We start from the raw sequence: 7,867 nt of genomic DNA on the forward strand, positions 1-7,867 counted from the left end.
GACCTTGCTGAAAGCTCAACCTTTATGTCGAAGATGACGAAGACCTTGCTTGCCTCAGGAGGCTCAAGCATAGCCTGCTGAGACTGGTAGGAAAGGAAGGACTAGGACAAAAGAGAGAAGTCTGAATAAAGAGGTTTGCTTTCACAAAGGCAACACAAACATAAGTATGGTCACTATTCTGTAAATATTGACACTTCTCAAAGTCAAGGACATCAGGAGCAGAAGCAGAGCAAGAGGGTTGTTCCTTTCCAAAAGCATCTAAAGTAAAAACATGGCGACTGCCTTGTATATGCAAAGTGTGTTTGAAATCCTCACGATAAACGTCAACAGGAGTATGACCATTAATCTGTGAATATCGACACTGCTCAAAGTTAAGGGCATCGGAAGCAGAAGCAGAGCAAGAGGGTTGTTCCTTTCCAAAAGCATCTAAAGTAAGAACATGGCCACTGCCTTGTATATGTAAAGTCTGTCTGAAATCCTCATGAGAAATATCTGAAGAATTAAGAGCAGAAGAAGAAGGATAGGGCTACCAAGGCAACAGAGGTAAGAACCTGACCACTACCCTGTAGATGGAAAGTCTGCTGAAATTCCTTACGAATGTTTGCAGAGCAAGAGGGTTGTTCCTTCCCCAAAGCATCTAAAGTAAGAACATGGCCACTGCCTTGTATTTGCAAAGTCTATCTGAAATCCTCAGGAGAAATGTCTGAAGAGTTAAGAGCAGAAGAAGAGGGACAGGGCTCTGCCTTCACCAAGGCAACAGAGGTAAGAACCTGGTCACTACCTTGTAGATGGAAAGTCTACTAAAATTCCTTACGACAAATGTCTGCAGAAAAAATTACTTCAGAAGTAGAGGGCACTGCTTTGACAAAGGCTGCACAAGAAATAGCAACATGGCCAGGGGCATCATCTGCAAAAATATTTTCGTTTTCCCTCTGCACTCTTTCTGCATAGAAATTCTGCTCAAATTCCTTAGGAGAAAGGTCTGCAGAAAATTTTAGTTGAAGAGTTGACTGCCTTCAAAATGGAAGCACCAGAAGAAGCTACAGCATGACCATCTCCCTGTAGATGTAAACGCCGCTGGGATTTCTGTAGGGCATCATTTGAAAAAATCCTCTCTTTTCCCCTCTCCACTCTTTCTGAGGAAATCCTCTTTTTTCCCCTCTCCACTCTTTTGCAAAAATCCTCTCTTTTCCCCTCTCCACTCTTTCTGCAGAAAAACCAAGCACTTCTCTGCTGCAACTATCCATGGTCTCTGACTCTGTGTGCACTATCAGAGTGTGGGGAGTTCAATTCAGCTTCAATTTAATGAATGATGAAAAAGGCCAATTTGATGATGATGATGATGATGAAAAAGGCCAATTTCACCCAATACTGCTTTGAAAGATTTCCCTCTGATTCCCTACTTTGCTGCTCGTTGCTCCCTTGTCACTGCGGCACCCTTCCTCGATAACCCTTTATTTCACCACGAGCCTCAAAGATTGCTATTGGGGAGAGGGCTTCGCTGCACAGATTACATTGTGAAGAGCGTCAGGGCATGGGGACTCTACGGTGGTGGGTGCGCACAAGAAGATAGCACGAGCACATGACGATGTAGATACAGCACGATCCGGTGAAGGGCAAAGCGCGGCAACGTGAGAGAGGCTACAAGCCTGCAAGTCGATGGAGAGAGAGAGAGAGAGAGAGAGAGATCATGAACTGGATGATGTGTGGTCATGTCAAAATAGAAAACGAATCGACAAAGAGAAAGAGGATCTACAAAAGATTTTGCATAGTCTTGTTCCTTTGAGGGTGCATTCACATGCTCGTCCACCCTGGATTGTCCGTTGAGTTGATTGGAATGGGTGAAATTCTCTCTCTCTCTCTCTCTCTCTCTCTCTCTCTCTCTCTGCTTCGTGATCTCTAAGATGGCATTTAGAGCCAGCTGCCATCCCTTGGCATGTGTTTTGTGGTTGACAACCCCATGCGACTCGACCCTTTCTAGATGGCCATCCTCTTCTTTACCTTGTGGGTTTTGGAGAATCGCTTCCCTTTCCTCCTCCTCGTTGTCATTTTCTAGTGGCGTCGCCCCTCCTCTACACCCTGCCTCCTCATTCTCAAGATAAGTTTTCATTTTTGCCGCCCCTTTCGGTGTTGGTTTCCCTTCAATGAGAGCCTCATCACCCTTTTTAGACTGAAAGCGGTGTCCCTCTATTTATTTCCAACCATTAACTTACTATTTTTCACTGTACATTGGTAATTCCATCCCTCTTTTTGTAATTTTCAAGTGTGGATAACATTGAGATATTAGCAAGTTCTTGTCTCGTCCATGGTGGTCTTCATTCTCAAGGTTCTTCTCTCTCTTGGATATCCGTGCATAATTTGAATCATGTTGATTCAAACACGGAGCAAGAAATAATGCATGTTTTAGCCATTGTAGACTCATGCGATGCAAAAATTGGTACCTGATGCCAATGGCATCATCAACATGGACGTTATGCTAATTACCCCTCTAATAGAAGATGATAGTAGGCAAGACGAGTTGATACCTTTCAACAATATGTCTATGAGAAGTAACATGTGCAACTTGAGTGCATTAAATTTTTTGTGAGTACAATTTCGCACTCAACATTCCTATATGACCAAGATTCTCTCAGACACATATGGATTGCATCATTCTCTCATTCTGACACACACACTTACCGCTACTTCTACCATACTTCCTAGCTTTTGCTCATTGCAGAAGTTTTATGGTTCTTGCTTCACAGTCTAGAACACGTTAAAGTGATCTTTATTATTTGAAGCTTGTGGCCTTAGCATATTGATCCACTCAACGTTGTTTGTCCCACCATCTGCATGCTAGGCTCATCTACCTTTAGAGGTCACTTAGCTGGTTCCACCTGTACTTCTTCAATCAATACCACTTCTATCATACCGCATACATCAAGCTCAATTATAGTTACTGGAACCATGGTTTAGTCTTGGCACGAGTTCAATCTCAAGGTGTGTTTCTTCCTACTTATCAATTGTTCAGATTCCATTTTGAGTTGCCTTTGGCATATGTATATCACTCATTAGGTATGGGATTTCCAATGCAAGTTTTACGATGCCAAAACTAGGCAGGGTCCTTACTCCTGAGAAGACGATGTTGAACCTCTAGTTCTTGGCATCATCCTCTTTTAGGGCCTTATTACCCATATGTAGGAGCTCAAAGATGAGGTTGTAGTGTGCAATAAGTTGATTTTGTGAAAACATGGCCATTTGTCACTTGTCTAAGCTTGATGGGGATTTTGATTCCCTATTCTACTCACTTGTCACATCAACACAAACTTCTACCATTATTTGGGAGCAGCTACTACCTACTTTGTATCATTAAAAAGCGTTGGCAAAATAGATCTCTGTCTATTAAGGTTGAGGGGGTGTTTGTCTCAATATCCAAGAAGGTGGTGGAGCTTTTGAGATACACTTGGTTTCACGAACTCAATTATCCAAGGCAATATGTGCTTATTGCAGCAGACTTGGTTGTTATGGAGGTAGATGTTTTCGTGGCAGCTATGTGCAGTTAGATGTTTTTGGAGTTGGCATAATCTTCTAAGAGATGTCGCTTTTGGTACGACTTCAAAATCTACAGCGGTGGCGACTTTTGCTTATGTCATCTCATCTACTCATCTAGATGAGAGTGTTGCCCTTTAGCCTCTACCATTCATTTGCTAACAACCTTTTGCTCTTCCTTACACAAGTGTAGTCGTCATTGAATGCAATGAAAGCTAAGTTCTCTCTACTTGCTCTTGTCTTTCAAGCTATGTGTGCTAATGATACATGACTAGTGTTAATCGTCTCTTCTCTCTCTAGTTTTGAGTATTCTTGCTTCGCATGTGTGCTAGATTAGAGAGAGAGAGAGAGTGTGTGTGTGTGTGTGTTTGGAGGGAGGGGGGGGGGGGGGGGGGGGGGGGGGGGGGCGCTGCATGCATTACTCTAATTAGGCTTCCTTGTGCATGCTTACTGCGTTATTAAAGTAGGAGCAGCGTCGTTGTCCGCATGATTGGAGAGTTAGAGTGTATATCAAGTGTGTATGTATGTAGATATAGCTCCTTCGGATTTCCCTCTTCTCATATCTTGATTTTTCCCTCTCCTTAGATTCCTCATTCCATCATATTAGGTGCATCCACGCCTCCATGCACTAGCCGAGTTTTGATCCACCGGATTGACATTATGTCGGTGGGCTGTGTGCTATGCTATGACCGCCAACAAAGAGAACCTTTGTACATTTGAGACCCTTATCTTGGGTATTAAAGGCAATTTTGTAAGGTTTGAAGGGGAGATAATCATTGGTTTTCTCTCTGTACAACTATGAGTTTTCTTTTTATTGCACATTTTATCCTTGCGCACTGCACCGTACACTCAATCTTTTGAGAATTTGTGAGCACCATCGTATTAGTCTCAAGAAGCTCTATGCATGGATATCAACCTTGTATCTATATTGGAGATCCAAGTGTCAATTTTCACAACCTTCTAGGTGATATATTTCACTCTTTACTCTTCAAATTAAGTTTCCATTTAAGAATTCCTGGTCTTGATTCCTTTTGAGCACCTTTTAGATATGTCCAATTCAATTTGGTGACATGTAAATCTACGTCTGTAAAAAATTGCAATTTTTTACAGTGTGCAAATTTGAGGTTTTTTGGTCCAGAAGTGTTTTTAACCTAGTGAGGATAGTGCCCGCCAATTTGGTATTGATTGGATTTGATTTGCTAATGAATATGGTTGTTGATGTTCATTAGGATTGCAGGGAGAAAAGGCGGGTTTTTTGCAGCATGAGACATCATAAGTCGTATTTCTAAAGTGTACTATGTTCAGACAAGGGATTGACAACCTCTTGGCATGCCTCCATGCCCTAGTGAAGTCACTTGCTTCCTAGGATTGACATTTTTGTCGTGGGTCTATCTCCTCATAAGGTGTGATAGGTGATGTAAACCCCCCCCTTCCCCAGGCATTGGCACTATTATCAAGGAGCAAAGTTACCGAGACTAGTGTGAACGGGGGTTTCTAATCAACGAGCCAAAAAATCGAGCTCAGACAAATTTCGAGCGAATCTAACAACAAATTAGAACAGGTGCAAAAATGTTGGAAGAAAATAGTTATGTCATCAAATCAGTGATTCATTGTTAGAAATTCAGACTTTAAGACCATTGCCTAAACCAAATACTTGGGATATGGGCAATCTCATCATCCCCATTTTTAAAAACATGACTTTCATGCTATGCTCCCACTCCCTCATTTAAGTACCGAGTTCCCAAGGCAAACGAAGGCATACCAAAAATTGGGCCCTAAAAATTTCCTCCAGGGGCTACCAACTTAGCTCGATTTGCATCAAGCTTTGCCCATAAGCTTGAGCCCTTAAGGCATCAATCTCATCAGAGGAGTGCTTTTGTTGCTCAATCCGTCCAACTTTTTTCTCCCGAGATCTTTGCTCATTTTTGAGACCTTGGTAGCTGCTATCGACTCCTTTTCACCGGACAATGTCTCTTCTAATTTGTGCCTTTCAAAATCCATATACAAAGACTCGACCATTGCACAGGTAGAAGCTTCCTTCTATTTTCAAATCGACACTTCAGCTTGGTTCGAGTCCCTCCTTTTCAGTGCCAATGTCTCTTTTGATTTAAGCCTTTCAAAATCTATCTACAGAGACTCGAACATGGCATGGTAGAAGCTTCCTTCTCTTTCCAAATTGATAGTTGAGCTTGGTTCGACTCCCTCATCCTCTCCATGTGTTCAAGCACTTTCGTTGTCTTGTTTCTTGTAGCTGCCTCCCTATTTTATAAATCTTGAATAGCTTCATGTTGGCTCTTCTCAAGCTCAACCTTAAGTGATTCAAGAGATGCAAGGAGAGCAGCATCCTCCACACTCGCTTTGGCAAGCTTTTCTTCGGCTTCTTCCAATTGTCTGGATGTTTTGGTAAGTAGATCCTGAGCAATTGATTCAACATTCTTTGAGTTTTTTTCTTCCACCCTCACGGTTTCTATATTTGCTTTTGTATGGCCTTATGCTCAACCTCTTTCGTAGCTGCTAACTTTTTCTGGAGGGCTTTTGGAGAGAAATTAGTGAGGAAATCACTCATCTCTTGGTCCCTATGCTATACATCTTCCACTTTCAGATCTTTGATGGTGGCATCAAAACTTTCATACTTGAGGGATTCAATTGTATTTTTGTTGATTTCTACAACAACAAGAGGCTGCAATGTTTTCTTATGTGTTGTTTACTTAAGGGTACCTCAATTTTGAGAAGGCTACTTTCCATGGACTGTGGGAGCTTATCAATCAAGTCATCCATCCCAACTGTTGTGCAATCACTCCATCAAAGTGGACCCCTTGCTGCTGACTCAAGTGCACTCATGGCCTCTTCAACTAGCCTAACTACCTCATCTTTAGCCTCCACACAAACCATAAGCTCATGTTTCAAGCTCTACATAGCAGGTTTACTAGTTTGGCAACTCATACCACAACTTCATAGCATCTAGTTTTACTTGCTAGCCCTCCTTTTCAAGGAAAATTGCATTTTGCTTCTCCACAGAATTCACTTTATCATTCTTACAAATACCATTCACATACCCCACCGAGCTTCATTATTAATTTGTCAGCATTTCTCTTAGCTCGAATCAAATTGTGAATCAAATTGGACTTGGATCTCTCTATCAATATAGCAAGCTACTTCTTCACCTTGCTATGATCATCTTGTCCATCTGTAACTCTTTCCATCATTGTCCTCTTCTGCCATGAAATAGTAATAACTTATGGGAAGCCTCTTCCACTTATTTTCATGTGTTATTTCAAGCACATTTATACAACATATTCAATCGTCTACATGCAAGGGGTATACAAATCACAAGTTTTGACTAGGATGCACATAAGCGCCCAGGGAATAGTGGTTCTTAAATACAAGTTTAACCTTATACAGATGCACCTCATTAAGAGTATTGAGATTCATTAAAGTTTCACCAAAAAAAAAAATCATGTAACTACAGTTTGCAATTTTTTGCAAGCAAATTGGTGAATAACAATCCTCAACATCAATTGGGAAAATGGATGCAATACCTCCATATGGGCAGGCCAAGAAGATCTTTGCTCAAATACTAGCTTGTGAGTGCTCTCTTCATTGAAATACTTCAGAACGGGAGAAGTCTTGCCTCTAGAATCTAAACTCACTGTCCTAGGAGTAGGGGGAGGTAATTTGCTACAGAGGTGTGTATAGAAAAATGTTTAGGGCAGTTACGCTAAGAGGGCTCCCCCATAAGCCCCATAAAGGGCGTTTGAATTAAAGGGACTTAATTCACTTAGAGGGCTGGAGGTGGCCCATATCCCATTTAGCCGGTCATCCATCCTCTAATTCAAGCGTCGCAGCCTGCCCACTCACACCTCACTCTGAACCTTCCTCCTGGCAACCCTATTGTGCTAAAGCTTCCGGGCAGACCTGAGCAAGGAAACCAATGTTTTTTTGTGTTTTGCATTATCAATTGATAAGCTTTTGTCTTTACGATATCAAGCGCAAAACGCGAGCAAAAAACCTCACGTCACTCACGGTATATCGGGAGGTTTTTTTTCTCACCCTTTTCAGAACGATCAACATTGATGGCATGTTCAGAGGGGTTACTTTTTCCTCGTGGAGAGGGGTTATTCTTTCCAAGTTTGACTGTCGTTCAAGCACTGACGACATGACAAGAGGGGGTTTATTTTCACCCTTTGTGTTGCAAAATGGTTCCAATCGATGTTTGGCACTAACGACATGTCAGAAGGGGTTTTTTTTCACCCTCTTCACTTGATATTGTGCAGACAAAGATTATTAATGGAAAAAAAAGAATCACTAGTTTTCCTTTTGTCACAAAATGGTTGCAATT

General features: G+C 41.7%; 1 pseudogene; it reads right to left on the bottom strand.

The window, feature by feature from the left end:
• Positions 1-5,303: 5,303 nt before the first annotated feature.
• On the bottom strand, positions 5,304-7,208 carry LOC147436311 (uncharacterized; annotated as a pseudogene).
• Positions 7,209-7,867: the final 659 nt, after the last annotated feature.

This window comes from Adiantum capillus-veneris, chromosome 18, assembly GCF_014529385.1.
Source record: "Adiantum capillus-veneris isolate H3 chromosome 18, ASM1452938v2, whole genome shotgun sequence".
Lineage (NCBI taxonomy): Eukaryota > Viridiplantae > Streptophyta > Polypodiopsida > Polypodiales > Pteridaceae > Adiantum > Adiantum capillus-veneris.